Raw genomic sequence first — 20975 nt, forward strand, 5'->3', positions numbered from 1 at the left:
ACCAACCACCATATCAACTAAATTAATCAATGCTGATGACATCGCGCTGGTAGCACAGAGCAGTAATTTCGAATATGGTGAACGAATAGGCTCAAATGGTTGGCTCTGAGAACTATGGGACTTAATTTCTAAGGTCATCAGTCCCCTAGAACTTAGAACTACTCAAACCTAACTAACCTAAGGACATCGCACATATCCACGCCCGAGGCAGGATTCTAACCTGTAACCGTAGCGGTCACGCGGTTCCAGACTGTAGCGTCTAGAACCGCACGGCCACCCGGCCGGCGTGAATTCTTAGGGAGGATATGGAGAAGATGTCAACTTTCTTTAAGACCTGGAGATTGATCCCAAGGACATCAAAAACTGAAGTCTCTTGTTTCTATATAGCGAATCGTGCTGTGAACTACAAACCAAGAGTTCTGCTCAATGGACAAACTTTGAGGTACAATCCTTTTCCAAAATATCTCGGAATCACTCTAGATAGGACACTGAGATACAAAGAGCACGTCACCAAGATTTCTCATAAAGTTGCTGCAAGGAACAACATACTACATAAGCTCAGTGGTACCACCTGGGGAACCTCTGCTGACTGTCTGCGTTTAACTGGCATCAGTCTTGTGTACTCTGCTGGCGAGTACTGTGCACTGATTGGAATGTGAACATGTGAAGAAGGTAGACACAAAACTTAACGACACAATGCGCTGCATTACTGGTTCCATCAAATCAACCCCATGCCACTGGTTACCTGTACTGAGTCACATCCCTCCACCTCACTTAAGGAGGAAACAAGCTCTACTGATGGAGGCAAAGAAAATCTCTGCATCGCCCTCTCTACCACTGCACCAGGAATTCTCTCACCCGGCACAGCAACGACTGCGATCAAGAAGACCAGCAAGTGTTACTGCAGGACAACTCATCGCGGATGGTTTCGATCTAAATGAAAGCTGGAAGCATGAATGGTCAACAAAAACATTGGGAACAAGATCCCATCACCTTGATCCCACAAAGAAGTCAAAAGATTTTGATCTACCGAGGAAACGTTGGTGCCACCTCAACAGGTTATTGACTGGACATGGTTGTTGTAGCTACTTCAGGTACAAATGGGGCTGGATCAGTTCACCAGTGTGTGAATGTAATCCAGAATAGCAGACAATTGAACATTTAGTCCAAATCTGTCCACTTTATTCATACCCTGGGATTCCCGATGACTTGTTCTCTCTCTCAACCAGCTTAATTAACTGGTTGAAAAACACGGACTTTAAGGTTTAATCTTGTATTATATCATATGTATACTGTATAAAATCATTTGCCTTATATCAGCTGTATATTGTATAAAATCAACATACGATTAAATAAATAAGTCAAGAGTCTTACTGTATTTACACTTTAATTTTCCACAATGTGTTCTTCAAATCTTACTTTTGTTTTTAATACCACATTCCAAATTTCCATTCAATAACCATGCAGTGAAATATAATATGGATTAATGTATATGTTTCATTTTTCGTTGTGGGCACTCAGCCGGCGGGAGTGGACGAGCGGTTCTAGGCGCTACAGTCGGGAACCGCGCGACCGTTACGGTCGCTGGTTCGAATCCTGCCTCGGGCATGGATGTGTGTGATGTCCTTAGGTTAGTTAGGTTTAAGTAGTTCTAAGTTCTAGGGGACTGACGACCTCAGAAGTTTAGTCCCATAGTGCTCAGAGCCATTTGAACCTTTTTCTTTTTTAGGTACTCATTTTTCCAAGTCAATTCTCTCTCGTCGGAAAATGTTTGATAAAATTACCCACAGTACGCATGTTCAGCAGATGTTGCCACAGCTGTAATATGTATTATCATGCTACACTGCCGTCTGCTATGTTTCATACTCCTCATACAGTCTCGACTTGTACTGCTAAAATGGAAACGATAATTTATTTATTTATTTATTTTTGTTTTTTCATCGGTCTTCTTTGGTAGTGTTAGTGGGAGGCTTCATCACTGGTGCCGTATTTTGTCCGTGGGATGAAATTTCAGAAGTGATACGAAATGTCTCCTCTTTCGGGACGAGAAGAGCACCGACGACACATGTCACTCCGGAACGTCAGCTGGGCGCCGTAACTCCGGCCATCGACTCGTGCCTCGTCTGGAACGCGCTCCATATGGGACCGCGCTATGGCGGGCGCGCGGTCGATGTGTAAGCTGGTGCAGCTGCAGCTGCAGGCGGCGAGGCGGCGGCGGAGGCGGCGACAGCTGGGGCGGAGCGTGAGCGCGCGGTCCTGCGGCGGACGCCCTGAATAAATAAAACCCTGAACGGGCCGCGGTGTGTGGGCGGCTGCCCAGAAAGGCACCAGTCTGCCGGACACGGCGCCGACGTCAGAGGGGCCCGCTCAGCAAGCGCGCCGGACAAGCAAGGGCGGCAGCCACCAGGATCCAGGCGGAGTGGCCCTCTTATCCGAAGGGAGTCTGCAATATCAATGAAACACCGTTGGAAAAGTTCCCGGATTAAAAACGGAGTAAGGTTGGGGCGCAGTTTTTGTACCCTACTCTACAACGTCTCTCGAAGCAGGAATAAACGAAATAAAAACACGATTCGCTAACTAGTGGAAGGATATCAGTGCTAAGATTCACTGACGACGTTGCTGTCCACTGTGTAACTGAGGAAGTACTACAGACCCTGTAGAATGGGATAAACAGTATACTGAACTCATAATTTAAGAGTAAACCAAACAAAAGTGAAATTCATGAGAAGCAGAATTTCTTCTATCTCGGCCGGAAACGGAACTAATATGATTAATTCGCAGCTAGATCAAGTTTGATTCCATTGGGAAGTAGTTGTGATCAGCGTGTCTATTTGTTTCGAGTAGTGAAGGATATAGACATCAGTCGTAAAAAAACGTTTAGTGCATATCCAGATTTCGGTCACTATGGGGCCATCTTCAGTGCAATAAGTTAAAGCATTAAAACCACGTAAAGGAACATAGTCTGAAGTGGATTATTCGCGTCAAAGCTACACTGAAAATGTGAACTTATGACACGAAAGTCCTCTGGTATCGGGCTGCGCGGAAGTTGAATGCCCGCCGGCGCAAATGAACCTCGAAGGACGATAGAGGGCAGTGTCGCCTCTGCGCTGCACTCGCATAGTGAGTGCGCCACTGTCTCGCCACGTGAATACATCAGCCAATAGCGGCCCTCGCGGCCGGCGTAAATACTGCTTCACCTCAACATCTCAGTGCGGCCGCTGGCACAATCCGTACGGAACAGTTCGGTTACTCTTTCCACCTGTCAATCCAACTACACGTTCTTAGGATTACAGAACACGACAGCAAGAGCTTCAACTCCACCATGTCGACGCCAGCGGTTATCCTGGACATGAGAAACGCACACGACAGGGTTTGGCAGGACAGTCGTGTATACAAAATGCTGACACATACTACCATCCCCGACATCTATAATGAGATCGTGGATGATTTCCTTCACGATGGAACCCAGGAGCAGTTACAGGCACAGATCACAAGGTAGTAGTGATGAAGGGTAGGGTGACATTCAAGAGATTAGTCAGAAATGATCAATAAATGAAGAAGTGGGATACAGAAGTACTAAGGGATGACCAGACACGATTGAAGTTCTCTTTTAGACACAGCAATAATAAATAGCTCAGTAGGCAATACAGTTGAAGACGAATGGTCATCTCCAAAAAGGACAGTCACAGAAATTGGAAAGAAAAACGTAAGAACAAAGGAGGTAACTGTAAATAAATCATGTGTAACAGAAGAAATACTTCAGTTGATCGATTTAGGAGAATTCTGGAACGAAATAAATAGGAAATGCCGGGAATCTAATATGAGATGGCCCTGTAAAAGAATCAGAAATGGTTGTCGGAAGGACTGACTCAACATTACAGGAAAGTCAAAACAGTAAAAACAGAGTGGTAACGTTAAGATTGAAATTGCAATTTCGCTATTAAATGCAGAGGAAAGAGCGGACAGATGGAAAGAGTACATTGAACGCTTCTATGAGGGGGAAGATATAGAGGATCCAGTATTACAATCAGTATTTGAAAGAGCGCTGGAAGTCTTAAAAACAAATAAGGCAAAAGGGCTAAATAACATTCCTTCTGAATTTCTAATATCATTGGGCGAAACGGCAACAAAACGTCTATACACGTTGGTATGTACAATGTATGAGGCTGGCGTCATGCCATCTGACTTTCGGAAAAATATCATCCACACAATTACGAAGATTGCAAGAGCCGGTTAATGCGAGAACTATCGCACAGTCAATTAGTCAGCTCATGCATGCATGTTGCTGACAAGAGTAATATTCAGGAGAATAGGTAAGATAATTCAGAATGTGTTGGATAACAATGAGTTGGTCTTTAGGAAAAGTAAAGGCACCAGAGAGGCAATACTGGCGTTACGGGTGATAATGGAAGCAAGACTTAAGCAAAATCAAAACACATTCATAGGATTTGCCTACCTGTAAAAAGCGTTCGACAATGTGAAATGGTGCAAGACGTTCGAAATCGTGAGACAAATAGGGGTATGCTATAGGGCGACTCGGCTAACGTTTAAGATGTGCAAGAGCCAAGAGGGAATAGTAAGAGTTGACGACCAAGAACGATGGTCTCAAATTAAAAAGGGTATATGACAGGGATATAATCTTACTCTCCCCCCTCCCTATTGTTCAATCTGTAAATCGAAGAAGCAATGATGAAAATAAAAATCAATGATACGATTCGATGAGGTCGTTGCTTTCCTGTGTGGAAGTGAAGAAGAATTAGGTGATATGCTGAATGGAATGAACAATCTAATGAGTACAGAATAAAGATTGATAGTAAATCGAAGGAAGACCAAAGTAATGAGAAGTAGCAGAAATGAGAACAGCGAGAAACTTAACATCAGGATTGATGGTCACGAAGTAGATGAAGTTAAGAAATTCTGCCACATAGGCAGCAAAAAAATCAATGACCGACAAAGCAAATAGGACATAAAAAACAGACTAGTACTGGTGAAACGGTCATTCCTGGTCAAGAGAAGTCTACTAGTATCAAACATAGCCCTTAATTTGAGGAAGTAATTTCTGAGATTGTATGTCTGGAGTACAGTAGGAAAACACTGACAAGGAGAAGGAACAGGATGATAGGGAATGACTCCCACGGTACTAGAGGGAGCTGTACAGGGCAAAAACTGTAGAGAAAGACAGAGATTGCAATACATCCAGAAAATAATTGAGGACGTAGATTGCAAGTTCAAATGGTTCAAATGGCTCTGAGCACTATTCGACTTAACTTCTGAGGTCATCAGTCGCCTAGAACTTAGAACTAATTAAACCTAACTAACCTAAGGACATCACACACATCCATGCCCGAGGCAGGATTCGAACCTGCGACCGAAGCGGTCGCTCGGCTCCAGACTGTAGCGCCTAGAACCGCACGGCCACTCCGGCCGGCAGATTGCAAGTGCTACTCTGAGATGAAGAGGTTGGGACAGAAGAGAAACTGGTGGAGGGCCACATCACACCAGTCAGAATGGTGATCGACAAAAAAAGAAAGGAATCTTGTTGTTAACTCGGTAAGGAGTGTGTAATATGTCGATGGTACCCCTCAGCGCTCTGTTTTGTGTCCCATACTCCTTAACATTTATGTTCACGACATGCCAGTCATCATACACTGATATTTGGCACAATACGCCGACGATGTGGTGCTTTATACGATCAGCCACAACACAGACCAGCTCACTGCTCGTCTTCAGAGGCAGGTGTACACAACAGTCACCTGGTGTGGTTCTAGCAAGATTTCCCTCAATACCGCCAAAAATACAGCGGTCTACTTCACCAAACGGCGACCTGCTGTCCGCCACAGTACCACAGTTGCAAGTGTCCACGTCCCATGGTTCCAAGATACGATCTACTAGGTGTCTGGTTGGATAAAATACTGATCTTCCATTGGAATGCCGAATACAAAACGAACAGAGGCTGATAAAAGTATTGTACCCGCTCTTAAACAGAAGGGAACTGACCCTAGCCGTAAAGCTCTGACTTCGTCGGACACTTGTCCACCCTTCCATCACCTATGGCTCCTCCGCGTGGGCCACAATAGTGTCTCCCGCATTCAGGCCCTCCAGCGTCTGCCTCGGTGGACCGTGTATGCCTCTCGATTGACGATCATTGTTACCATACACCAACAAAGGAGCTCTAAAGATGTCCGTCCATACAAGACAACAAAAAGCGGCTCTACGACAAAGTTAACGCCCTCAGAAACACAGTCAGTGGATTGCAACACATTGGCTCCACGACTCCCTGGCATTGCCATTGCCATCCTGTTCCTCTTGCCATCCTCGAGGACTCCGATTACGACTAAGGCTAACGATGGCTTAGGTACGATCAATAACAGTGTGTGTTTTAATACGGTCACTCATCCTGTGCACTCTACCTCTGTACTTGTGTCACATCGTATCAACAATCTTGAACTCACACCGTCGGAGGGTGGTACACGGCTTCAAGAGTTCCGCCACACATTCAACAGGCAGTAAAATGATGTCATTGTGGTCCCGTCATTGTAAGACAGAAAAACGTTAGTCTGTCACCAAGACAGCTACACCGCTCTACACCGGTGACACTGTACCAAAACCACCCACAAATAAAGCTCTCTCAGTCATGATGAGCTGTAGCGGCTTTAATTCTGGTGGGCATGGCGCTCCACCGGCGCCACTGACTACGAGGTGCATTCAAGTTCTAAGGCCTCCGATTCTTTTTCTAATTAACTACTCACCCGAAATCGATGAAACTGGCGTTACTTCTCGACGTAATCGCCCTGCAGACGCACACATTTTTCCCCACTCTGACGCCACGATTCCATGGCAGCGGCGAAGGCTTCTTTAGGAGTCTGTTTTGACCACTGGAAAATCGCTGATGCAATAGCAGCACAGCTGGTGAATGTGCGGCCACGGAGAGTGTCTTTCATTGTTGGAAAAAGCCAAAAGTCACTAGGAGACAGGTCAGGTGAGTAGGGAGCACGAGGAATCACTTCAAAGTTGTTATCACGGAGAAACTGTTGCGTAAGGTTAGCTCGATGTGCGGGTGCGTTGTCTTGGTGAAACAGCACACGCGCAGCCCTTCCCGGACGTTTTTGTTGCAGTGCAGGGAGGAATTTGTTCTTCAAAACATTTTCGTAGGATGCACCTGTTACCGTAGTGCCCTTTGGAACGCAATGGGTAAGGATTTCGCCCTCGCTGTTCCAGAACTGGCGGTTACCCGAAATTTTTTTGGTGGCGGTGAATCTGTGTGCTTCCATTGAGCTGACTGGCGCTTTGTTTCTGGATTGAAAAATGGCATCCACATCTCATCCATTGTCACAACCGACGAAAAGAAAGTCCCATTCATGCTGTCGTTGCGCGTCAACATTGCTTGGCAACATGCCACATCGGCAGCCATATGGTCGTCTGTCAGCATTCGTGGCACCCACCTGGATGACACTTTTCGCATTTTCAGGTCATCATGCAGGATTGTGTGCACAGAACCCACAGAAATGCCAACTCTGGAGGCGATCTGTTCAACAGTCATTCGGCGATCCCCCAAAACAATTGTCTCCACTTTCTCGATCATGTCGTCAGACCGGCTTGTGCGAGCCCGAGGTTGTTTCGGTTTGTTGTCACATGATGTTCTGCCTTCATTAAACAGTCACACCCACGAACGCACTTTCGACAGATCTATAACTCCATTACCACATGACTCCTTCAACTTTCGATGAATTTCAATTGGTTTCACACCACACAAATTCAGAAAACGAATGATTGCACGATGTTCAAGTAAGGAAAACGTCGCCATTTTAAGTATTTAAAACAGTTCTCATTCTCGCCGCTGGCTGTAAAATTCCATCTGCCGTACGGTGCTGCCATCTCTGGGACGTATTGACAATGAATGCGGCCTCATTTTAAAACAATGCTCATGTTTCTATCTGTTTCCAGTCCGGAGCAAAAAAATCGGAGGCCTTAGAACTTGAATGCACCTCGTACTTGGGCTGTCGATATCGATCCTCATATATGTCGGGAGCTGAGGTGTTTGGTCGAAAATGTGTTGTGGGCTTTCGGCTCTCCCTGAGACTGGCAGTTAACTGGGAGGCACGTGGCTGTTTTTGGATTTGGGGGACTCCTGGCGTCCGGTACGGGCCTCGAGAATCTGCAAGTGGTTAAATCGGTCAGAGGCAAGCCTTACCGGCTGCATTAATGAATGATACTGGCGAGTCGAAGGAAGAGCAGTGGACGCCGCGTCCAACCTGATTGGCAAGTTCCTGGCTAAATCTGCAAGCTTAAATTTTACGGCGCCTCAAGGACGGCCTGCACGGATTGTACACAACACGCCTGCTTGGAATCCTGGATGTCACGGCTCCCTCACACGTGAGCGGAGTAAAGTGTTGTTTTTTATTGGCTCAAATGGCTCTGAGCACTATGGGACTCAACTGCTGAGGTCATAAGTCCCCTAGAACTTAGAACTACTTAAACCTAACTAACCTAAGGACAACACACACAGCCATTCCCGAGGCATGATTCGAACCTGCGACCGTTGCGGTCGCGCGGTTCCAGACTCTAGCGCCAGAACCGCTCGGCCACCAGCGGCCGGCTTTTTTTTATTGGTACTTACTACCGTAAGGCCACGTCTGTGTTAATGTGGTATTATACCTGTCATATTAACGCGGCTCTGAGTGATTGTGTGGGTGGTCGTCGAGGGTAAGTGCAACTGATGTGTTTGTTGTTCCAGGCTATATTTCATGCAAGTGTACGACCATTTTCTGATACTAACAGAGCTGATGAAATTGCATCATAGTCAGTGTTGAAGGGTTGGCGCCCTTTTATAGATGAGGATGCCCTAGCAATTGGATTTGCAGCTCCTGATATTTCACATTTTTAATTTTCAAGTATTTTTAAGAAGTGTTAAGACTGTAACCTGTTGTGTGTAGTCGCTTCGGCAATAAGTTAATATTGCCTACATCCTAGAAATTCTCGTTTGTAGCCTTATTTGGACATATTACTGTTCCCTTCTGATGTGTATTGGCAGGGTTGTTTTGGCAGCAGACGACGCACTCCTGTTTCCCGTGCCCAGAGTAGAGACTGTGTTCTGTCCGCTGCAGCGACACTTCCGTAGTTGCACGATGTCTAGCCGCTCGGAGTGGCCGCGTGGTTTAAGGTGCCATGTCAAGGATTGCGCGGCCCCTCCCGTCGGAGGTTCGAGTCCTCCCTCGGGCATGGAAGTGTGTGGGATGACCTCAACAGTTTGGTCCCTTAGGAATGCGCGCGCGCACACACACACACACACACACACACACACTCACACACGGCGTTTAGATTTACCCATAACCTGAGGCCTCTACAAGCCGCTTAGTGTCGGCTCAAGTGAAGTAAATTTTATCGTTTGATACGTGCTACGATGGAGTCTCGTCATTTAATCTGGAACTCTTGATCTAGTCAATAGAACTCTTGATCTATTCAGTACTTGGAATTCAGCAAGCACACAAGCTCTGGAGTACGTTCTACAAGCGCGAAGTTTCTCATCACTGTACCTCCTCTTACCTACTCGTTTATACCTTGCACTCTTATTGCCAGTTCTAGAGCGTACTAATTTTTTAAAGCCTTAAACTTCTGATTATGAGCTGTTGAGTTTTTTCTTTTTGTCCAGAGTCACTAGCTTGCTCCACTCAATATAAAACTTGCCTACTTGTTGCCTGTAGGCTGTGATAGCTGCCTGCTGTATTGGCTAAATTATCTTGTATTTTGGGGGATTGTATATTTATTTAAGGGTCATTGTCAATATTTCTGCTGGTGCGAAACAGCTGGGCGTCACATTAGTCACATTTAAATTCAATGTCTTTACAGCTTACACTATTTGATCAAAAGTATCCGAACACCTGGCGGAAAATAACTTACAAGTTAGTGGTGCCCTCCATCGGTAATTCTTGAATTCAATATGGGATTGGCCTACCCTTAAGCCTTGATGACAAGCTTCCATTCTCGCAGGCATACGTTCAATAAGGTGATGGAAGGGGAATGCTAGCTCATTCTTCACGGAGTGCTGCACTGAGGAGAGGTATCGATGTAGGTCAGTGAGGCCTGATACGAAGTCGGCGTTTCAAAACATCGCAAAGGTGTTCTACAGGATTACGGTCAGGACACTGTGCAGATCAGTCCATTACAGGGATGTTATTGTTGTGTAACCACTCCGCCACGGGCCGTGCGTTGCGAACAGCTAATCGATCGTATTGAAAGATGCAATAGCCATTCTCGAATTGCTCTTCAACAGTGGGAAGCAAGATGGTGCATAAGATACGAATGTGGGCCCGTGCTGCGATAGTGCCACGCAAAACAACAAGGGATGCAAGTTCCCTCCATGAAAAAAACGACCACACCACAACACCGCCGCGTCCGAATTTTACTGTTGGCATTACACACCCTGGCAGATGAAGTCCACCGGGCATTCACCATAACCACATCCTGCCATCGGCTCGCCACATTGTATACCGTGATTCGTCACTGCACACAACGTTTTTCCACTGTTCAATCGTCCTATGGTTACGCTCCTTACACCAACCGAGGCGTTGTTTGGCATTTACCAGCGTGACATGTGGCTTATGAGCAGCTGTTCGACCATGAAATCCAAGTTTTCTCACCTCCCTCCTAACTGTAATAGTACTTGCAGTGGATCGTGATGCTGTTTGGAATTCCTATGTGGTGGTCTGGATAGATGTCTGTCTACTAGACATTATGACCCTCTTCAACCATCGGCGGTCTCTTACAGTCAACAGACGAGGTCTGCCTGTAAGCTTTTGTGCCTTGCTTGCCCCTGCACGGTTCCACTTCACTATCACAGTGGACCTAGGGATGTTTAGGAGTGCGGAAATCACACGTACAGACGTGTGACACAAGTGACACCCAATCACCTGACCACGTTCGAAGTCCGTGAGTTCCTCGGAGCGCCCCAGTCTGCTCTCTCACTATGTCTAATGACTATTGAGATGGCTGATACGGAGTACCTGACGGTAGGTGGCAGCACAATGCACCTAAAATGAAAAATGTATGTTCATGGGGTATTGTATACCTGCTTAAGGGTCATTTTCAATGTTTTGCTGGTGTGTACCAGCTGTGAGCCACATTGAAATTGTATGCCTTCCCAGCTTTTCTTTTACTTGTATTTTGGGGGATTGTGCATTTTATTGCTTGTGTATTTTATTAAAGCTTATAGACTGTTAAGGGCTTTCCAACAGCCACAATTACTGGCTTGAATTGTTATCCTTTCTGTATTTTTCGGTGGGCGTTGTCTGTTTCATATGTTATCCATGCTTTGGAACTGTTGGTACATTTAGTGGCCGTCGTTTGAAAATAGTTTCACTGGTAAAACTCAGTTCATCGAACCCCCTTGCAGCTGCACCTAGCTGATGTGACTTGTATTTAGGAACCGTATATCCCTCGTTTCAAGCACAGTTCTTAATGGTGTAGCGGCACCACCGTTTAGGATAGGGAAAGTTAGTTTTGTGTGATATTCTGAGCACAAGTTACAGCCAGGTGCGGGCCGGATTACAGTAAGTTACGCTGACCAGCGGTTGCGAAGTGGACTGGAGGCCACAGGGGCCACTGAACCACTGAAAAGCGTAAACGCAGCGGTTCGCATGTCGGAAGGTATAGGCAGAAGGGGCCCACTGGCGCAACTGGGGTGTGTGGCGTATGTGACTCTGAGCGATGCATTAGCGGAACAGAGGCGCGCAGCCGAGTATAAATACATGTTTTTTTTTCTAACGAGATTCATTCAAGTGTGGCAGCTCTCCTGGACGGCGGGGCGTGTCACACTACCGGCGACACATGACAACAGATAGGGCGACAACGTCCCGGTCCGAGGCGGGTCCTCAGTTCGACCCTCTGAGGCTGACGCGGGGTCCGCAGCCAGCCAGGGCGGGCCACTCTTCGGGTCGCTACCGCGGGCAGTCGTCTCGGTTCCCGACACACGCCGGAGACTTTCGTGGCGAGGGCCGCAGGTTGAGACGCCGGAACGGGGGCGGTCGTTGCCGCCACGTTCCCAGCTACGCCAGCTGAGGAGGAAGCCGCAGCAGGCCCAGCCTATGGCTCCTGGAGGAGCAGCGCGGAGTCGACGGGGACGGTGGCCGCCGAGTCGGCTGCTGGCGCAGCCATCCTGACGTAATCGGAACTCTACAGCTGGCGAACAAGGCCGGCACGACACAGCGTTGCGTTGCACGGGTCGCTGGGGCAGAGGCCTCAGCAATGCAGGGCCTGTGACGTGGACCGAGGTGAACGAAGCTCTGTAGTGGAAACGAATAAATCATTTGAAAAGCTTGGCCGAGTCTTAATAAGGCACCTCCTGGCACCCTTCCACTATAATGGTATAAATTGTTAAAGTTTGTTATTAATAAACCTTGTTCAAGTTCTTTATTGCGAGTGTTGTTATTCTGTTTGGCAGGATTTTTAATTTGTAATCATAATAGTTGTTGTTAATCAATAAAGTTTTCTCCCTAAAAACGAAAACGACGAAAAGTATGGGTCCATCCTTCCATGTGTTTTACCTTACAATCATCCCAACCTGTTTTGTGAGATATCAGGCTTGGTCCAACAAGCGTTCATTACTATCTCCACCATACTGCTGACTGCTTGTCGACGACTTCGCTTTGATAATGCTTTTCCTCTCTTCAGAATAGATTTGGATTGTGGCTCACACTTGACCAGCTGATAGCGTTGTGTCTAAAGTTCGTTGCTCTCTGTTGTTTCATAGGTTGTTATTGGCTTACTCTTGTCATGCCGGGTCCGCCATCCTATCACCACTGTTGCTAGACTCCAGTGTGTCTTTAGTCCCATCCGCAGGCGGTCGTCCCGTCTTGCATCGTCATCGTTTTTCTCTTGTTTTTCTAACTTGTGCATCGATATACAGCTACTCGCGGATCCACACAGTGATCTTGGTACGGAACAAACGTTATTTTCGACTGACTGCTTCTTACTTTACTACTTGAAACGTGGAGCGACTTCCGGAGATAGTCCACAACAACAGAGGTCACCGCCCTGTTAAGTGTAAGGCCATTAGGCGTAAACACAGGGTTTACCACGGATGTTTCCGTCGACTGTACGGATGATTCCTCCAGTCTGGTGTCCGTTCCCACTCTATCGGAACAAAGACGATCTTCAAGTAGTCTTCGACGTACGCCGGCGGCAACATGTGACCTGGGTGGTTGTGCTCGTCGAGGACTGCATATAATGGCGGCCAGAATCAGCTAAATGCACGTAGTGTTTGATTCTAGCCGTATTCATTCAAGTTTCTTACACCATTATTGACATAGCCATGACCTGAACTCTACTGACAGATTAACCATCAGCCTAACAATGAAGGCTGTGCATGACTCTGCTCCAGGTTACCTAAGGACTCTTCTTACGGGCCCGCATCTCGTGGTCGTGCGGTAGCGTTCTCGCTTCCCACGCCCGGGTTCGATTCCCGGCGGGGTCAGGGATTTTCTCTGCCTCGTGATGGCTGGGTGTTGTGTGCTGTCTTTAGGTTAGTTAGGCTTAAGTAGTTCTAAGTTCTAGGGGACTTATGACCACAGCAGTTGAGTCCCGTAGTGCTCAGAGCCATTTCTTCTTACGGAAAAAATATTTTATAAGCGTTTTGCTTGGGCTCTGCTCCGAACACCACCGGATTCTGTATGTAATTGTCCTGAGAACTGTGATGAGCATGCAATAAAAACTGGTCGAAAAAGAAAATAAATGACGTTTTCAATGTTGTACACCATGTATTCAAGGAAGTATAGGAATTTGCACTGTGGGAACAAAATAATGCGTGATGTAGGAACAAAGGATGATAAAAAGGTTAGTCTACTGAGGAAAGGGGCAACAGTCCTTCCCAGGCCTAATTTTCGGGAAATGTGCACCAGGTGCACAAGGTTGCATAGGAGTGAATGATCGACAGAGAGAAAACGGAAAAAGGACAGAAAGTTTTTTAGGGCTTGACGTGGTTAAGATTTAGAAAACCAGTCTCAATTTTCAATATAAACATTATTTGTCTAGATCACCAGTTTATAAAAATATATTGCCACCTCCGAAATTGTTAGCAATATGTACAACAACATCCGCTTATGGTGCAATCAAGTTTTTTTTTTTTTTTTTTTTTTTTTTTTTTTTTTTTTTTTTTTTTTTTTTTTTTTGTCTACTGACTGGTTTGATGCGGCCCGCCACGAATTCCTTTCCTGTGCTAACCTCTTCATCTCAGAGTAGCACTTGCAACCTACGTCCTCAATTATTTGCTTTACGTATTCCAATCTCTGTCTTCCTCTACAGTTTTTGCCCTCTACAGCTCCCTCTAGTACCATGGAAGTCATTCCCTCATGTCTTAGCAGATGTCCTATCATCCTGTCCCTTCTCCTTATCAGTGTTTTCCACATATACCTTTCCTCTCCGATTCTGTGTAGAACCTCCTCATTCCTTACCTTATCAGTCCACCAAATTTTCAACATTCGTCTATAGCACCACATCTCAAATGCTTCGATTCTCTTCTCTTCCGGTTTTCCCACAGTCCATGTTTTACTACCATACAATGCTGTACTCCAGATGTACATCCTCAGAAATTTCTTCCTCAAATTAAGGCCGGTATTTGATATTAGTAGACTTCTCCCGAGGACATGCAGCATTACTGTATGATTGAATGATGATGGCGTCCTCTTGGGTAAAATATTCCGGAGGTAAAATAGTCCCCCATTCGGATCTCAGGGCGGGGACTACTCAAGAGGACGTCGTTATCAGGAGAAAGAAAACTGGCGTTCTACGGATCGGAGCGTGGAATGTCAGATCCCTTAATCGGGCAGGTAGGTTAGAAAATTTAAAAAGGGAAATGGATAGGTTAAAGTTAGATATAGTGGGAATTAGTGAAGTTCGGTGGCAGGAGGAACAAGACTTTTGGTCAGGTGATTACAGGGTTATAAATACAAAATCAAATAGGGGTAATGCAGGAGTAGGTTTAATAATGAATAAAAAAATAGGAGTGCGGGTTAGCTACTACTAACAGCATAGTGACAGCATTATTGTGGCCAAGATAGACACAAAGCCCATGCCTACTACAGTAGTACAAGTTTATATGCCAACTAGCTCTGCAGATGACGAAGAAATTGATGAAATGTATGACGAGATAAAAGAAATTATTCAGGTAGTGAAGGGAGACGAAAATTTAATAGTCATGGGTGACTGGAATTCGTCAGTAGGAAAAGGGAGAGAAGGAAACATAGTAGGTGAATATGGATTGGGGGGAAGAATTGAAAGAGGAATCCGTCTTGTAGAATTTTGCACAGAGCATAACTTAATCTTAGCTAACACTTGGTTCAAGAATCATAAAAGAAGGTTGTATACCTGGAAGAATCCTGGAGATACTAAAAGATATCAGATAGATTATAAAATGGTAAGACAGAGATTTAGGAACCAGGTTTTAAATTGTAAGACATTTCCAGGGGCAGATGTGCATTCTGACCACAATCTATTGGTTATGAACTGCAGATTAAAATTGAAGAAACTGCAAAAAGGTGGGAATTTAAGGAGATGGGACCTGGATAAACTGAAAAAACGAGAGGTTGTAGAGAGTTTCAGGAAGAGCATAAGGGAACAATTGACAGGAATGGGGGAAAGAAATGCAGTAGAAGAAGAATGGATAGCTTTGAGGGATGAAGTAGTGAAGGCAGCAGAGGATCAAGTAGGTAAAAAGACGAGGTCTAGTAGAAATCCTTGGGTAACAGAAGAAATATTGAATTTAATTGATGAAAGGAGAAAATATAAAAATGCAGTAAATGAAGCAGGCGAAAAGGAATACAAACGTCTCAAAAATGAGATCGACAGGAAGTGCAAAATGGCTAAGCAGGGATGGCTAGAGGAGAAACGTAAGGATGTAGAGGCTTGTCTCACTAGGGGTAAGATAGATACTGCCTACAGGAAAATTAAAGAGACCTTTGGAGAAAAGAGAACCACTTGCATTAATATCAAGAGCTCAGATGGCAACCCAGTTCAAAGCAAAGAAGGGAAGGCAGAAAGGTGGAAGGAGTATATAGAGGGTTTATACAAGGGCGGTGTACTTGAGGACAATAATATGGAAATGGAAGAGGGTGTAGATGAAGATGAAATGGGAGGTAAGATACTGCGTGAAGAGTTTGACAGAGCACTGAAAGACCTGAGTCAAAACAAGGCCCTGGGAGTAGACAACATTCCATTAGAACTACTGATGGCCTTGGGAGAACCAGTCATGACAAAACTCTACCATCTGGTGAACAAGATGTATGAGACAGGCGAAATACCCACAGACTTCAAGAAGAATATAATAATTCCAATCCCAAAGAAAGCAGGTGTTGACAGATGTGAAAATTACCGAACTATCAGTTTAATAAGTCACAGCTGCAAAATACTAACGCGAATTCTTTACAGACGAATGGAAAAACTGGTAGAAGCGGACCTCGGAGAAGATCAGTTTGGATTCCGTAGAAATGTTGGAACACGTGAGGCAATACTAACCTTACGCCTTATCTTAGAAGAAAGATTAAGAAAAGGCAAACCTACGTTTCTAGAATTTGTAGACTTAGAGAAAGCTTTTGACAACGTTAACTGGAATACTCTCTTTCAAATTCTGAAGGTGGCAAGGGTAAAATACAGGGAGCGAAAGGCTATTTACAATTTGTACAGAAACCAGATTGCAGTTATAAGAGTCGTGGGGCATGAAAGCGAAGCAGTGGTTGGGAAAGGAGTGAGACAGGGTTGTAGCCTCTCCCCGATGTTATTCAATCTGCATATTGAGCAAGCAGTAAAGGAAACAAAAGAAAAATTCATAGTAGGTATTAACATTCATGGAGAAGAAGTAAAAACTTTGAGGTTCGCCGATGACATTGTAATTCTGTGAGAGACAGCAAAGGACTTGGAAGAGCAGTTGAATGGAATGGACAGTGTCTTGTAAGGATGATATAAGATGAACATCAACAGAAGCAAAACGAGGATAATGGAATGTAGTCAAATTAAATCGGGTGATGCTGAGGGGATTAGATTAGGAAATGAGACACTTAAAGTAGTAAAGGAGTTTTGCTATTTAGGGAGTAAAGTAACTGATGATGGTCGAAGTAGAGAGGATATAAAATGTAGACTGGCAATGGCAAGGAAGGCGTTTCTCAAGAAGAGAAATTTGTTAACATCGAGTATAGATTTAAGTGTCAGGAAGTCGTTTCTGAAAGTATTTGTATGGAGTGTAGCCATGTATGGAAGTGAAACATGGACGATAACCAGTTTGGACAAGAAGAGAATAGAAGCTTTCGAAATGTGGTGCTACAGAAGAATGCTGAAGATAAGGTGGGTAGATCACGTAACTAACGAGGAGGTATTGAATAGGAATGGGGAGAAGTTTGTGGCACAACTTGACTAGAAGAAGGGATCGGTTGGTAGGACATGTTTTGAGGCATCAAGGGATCACAAATTTAGCATTGGAGGGCAGCGTGGAGGGTAAAAATCGTAGAGGGAGACCAAGAGATGCATACACTAAGCAGATTCAGAAGGATGTAGGTTGCAGTAGGTACTGGGAGATGAAGAAGCTTGCACAGGATAGAGTAGCATGGAGAGCTGCATCAAACCAGTCTCAGGACTGAAGACCACAACAACAACAGACTTCTCTTGGTCAGAAATGCCTTTTTTGCCATAGCGAGTCTGCTTTTGATGTCCTCCTTGCTCCGTCCGTCATTGGTTATTTTACTGCCTAGGTAGCAGAATTCCTTAACTTCATTGACTTCGTGACCATCACTCCTGATGTTAAGTTTCTCGCTGTTCTCATTTCTACTACTTCTCATTACCTTCGTCTTTCTCCGATTTACTCTCAAACCATACTGTGTTTTCATTAGACTGTTTATTCCGTTCAGCAGATCATTTAATTATTCTTCACTTTCACTCAGGATAGCAATGTCATCAGCGAATCGTATCATTGATATCCTTTCACCTTGTATTTTAATTCCACTCCTGAACCTTTCTTTTATTTCCATCATTGCTTCCTCTATGTACAGATTGAAGAGTAGGGGCGAAAGGCTACAGCCTTGTCTTACACCCTTCTTAATACGAGCACTTCGTTCTTGATCGTCCACTCGTATTATTCCCTCTTGGTTGTTGTACATATTATATATGACCCGTCTCTCCCTATAGCTTACCCCTACTTTTTTCAGAATCTCGAACAGCTTGCACCATTTTATATTGTCGAACGCTTTTTCCAGGTCGACAAATCCTATGAACGTGTCTTGATTTTTCTTTAGCCTTGCTTCCATTATTAGCCGTAACGTCAGAATTGCCTCTCTCGTCCATTTACTTTTCCTAAAGCCAAACTGATCTTCACCTAGCGCATTTTCAATTTTCTTTTCCATTCTTCTGTATATTATTCTTGTAAGCAGTTTCGATGCATGAGCTGTTAAGTTGATTGTGCGATAATTCCCGCACTTGTCAGCTCTTGCCGTCTTCGGAATTGTGTGGATGATGCTTTTCCGAAACTCAGATGGTATGTCGCCAGACTCATATATTCTACACACCAACGTGAATAGTCGTTTTGTTGCCACTTCCTCCTATGATTTTAGAAATTCTGATGGAATGTTATCTATTCCTTCTGCCCTATTTGACCGTAAGTCCGCAAAAGCTCTTTTAAATTCCGATTCTAATACTGGATCCCCTATCTCTTCTAAATCGACTCCTGTTCCTTCTTCAATCACATCAGACAAATCTTCACCTTCATAGAGGCTTTCAATGTATTCTTTCCACCTATCTGCTCTCTCCTCTCCATTTAACAGTGGAATTCACGTTAGACTCTTAATGTTACCACAATTCCTTTTAATGTCACCAAAGGTTGTTTTGACTTTTCTGTATGCTGAGTCTGTCCTTCCGACAATCATATCTTTTTCGATGTCTTCACATTTTTGCTGCAGCCATTTCGTCTTAGCTTCCCTGCACTTCCTATTTATTTCATTCCTCAGCGACTTGCATTTCTGTATTCCTGATTTTCCCGGAACATGTTTGTTCTTCCTCCTTTCATCAATCAACTGAAGTATTTCTTCTGTTAGCCAGGGTTTCTTCGCAGCTACCTTCTTTGTACCTATGTTTTCCTTCCCAACTTCTGTGATGGCCCTTTTTAGAGATGTCCATTCCTCTTCAAGTGCGCTGCCTACTGTGCTATTCCTTATTGCTGTATCTATAGCGTTAGAGAACTTCAAACGTATCTAGTCATACCTTAGTACATCCGTATCCCACTTCTTGCGAATTGATTCTTCCTCACTAATGTCTTGAACTTCAGCCTACTCTTCATCACTACTATATTGTGATCTGAGTCTATATCTGCTCCTGGGTACGCCTTACAATCCAGTATCTGATTTCGGAATCTCTATCTGACCATGATGTAATCTAATTGAAATCTTCCCGTATCTCCCGGCCTTTTCCAAGTATACCTCCTCCTCTTGTGATTCTTGAACATGGTGTTCGCTATTACTAGCTGAAACTTGTTACAGAACTCAATTAGTCTTTCTCCTCTTTCATTCCTTGTCCCAAGCCTATATTCTCCTGTAACCTTTTCTTCTACTCCTTCCCCTACAACTGCATTCCAGTCGCCCATGACTATTAGATTTTCGTCCCCCTTTACATACTGCATTACCCTTTCAATATCTTCATACACTTTCTCTATCTGTTCATCTTCAGCTTGCTACGTCGGCATGTATACCTGAACTATCGTTGTCGGTGTTGGTCTGCAGTCGATTCTGATTAGAACAACCTGGTCACTGAACTGTTCACAGTAACACCCCCTCTGCCCTACCTTCCTATTCATAACGAATCCTACACCTGTTATACCATTTTCTGCTGCTGTTGATATTACCCGATACTCATCTGACCAGAAATTCTTGTCTTCCTTCCACTTCACTTCACTGACCCCTACTATATCTAGATTGAGCCTTTGCATTTCCCTTTTCAGATTTTCTAGTTTCCCTACCACGTTCAAGCTTCTGACATTCCACGCTCCGACTCGTAGAACGTTATCCTTTCGTTGATTATTCAATCTTTTTCTCATGGTAACTTCCCCATTGGCAGTCCCCTCCCGGAGATCCGAATGGAGGATTATTCCGGAATCTTTTGCCAATGGAGAGATCATCACGATACTTCTTCAATTACAGGCCACATGACCTGTGGATACACGTTACGTGTCTTTTTAATGCAGTGGTTTCCATTGCCTTCTGCATCCTCACGTCGTTGATCATTGCTGATTCTTCCTCCTTTAGGGGCGATTTCCCACCCCTAGGACAAAAGAGTGCCCTGAACCCTTATCCGCTCCTCCGCCCTCTTTGACAAGGCAGTTGGCAGAATGAGGCTGACTTCTTATGCCGGAAGTCTTCGGCCGCCAATGCTGATTATTTATCAAAATTTAGGCAGTGGCGCGGATCAAACCCTGGACCGAAGACGTTTTGATTATGAATCAAAGACGTTACCCCTAGACCACGCGTACTTCCCATTAGTACTGAGTTTTTACAACTACTGCGTGTTCTTGATGGTGGTGCTTCAGAAAAAAACGTACACCTACTAGGAAGCACCACTGTGTATACCTTAACGTACTCAAGTTTATTACAGTAAAAGGAAGTTAAACAAACTACACCAGAAAAAGAATGTTGGCAGTTTGACTTAGGGTGGCAAAAGAATTCAACAACTGAAAATACAGCTGCATAGAGAACATATGGGTGCACTACATAAAACAGTTATTCTGATGGATACAAACTAATAATGGGTTCACCTTAACAAAATTACGAACCAAATTAACAAACAGAATGAAAAGATAAGAAAATTGAAATGGAACGCAGATGAGTCGACTGCTCATCAGTCAACTGGCAAATAAATTTTTATAAACGAAATGCAAAATACAGAAAGACGCACAGAAAAATTTGAACCTCCGAAGTGTTCACTGTAGCCACCAGCGCTCGCTTCCTTCAAGTGCG

This window comes from Schistocerca nitens, chromosome 2, assembly GCF_023898315.1.
Source record: "Schistocerca nitens isolate TAMUIC-IGC-003100 chromosome 2, iqSchNite1.1, whole genome shotgun sequence".
NCBI classification, from domain to species: Eukaryota; Metazoa; Arthropoda; class Insecta; order Orthoptera; family Acrididae; genus Schistocerca; species Schistocerca nitens.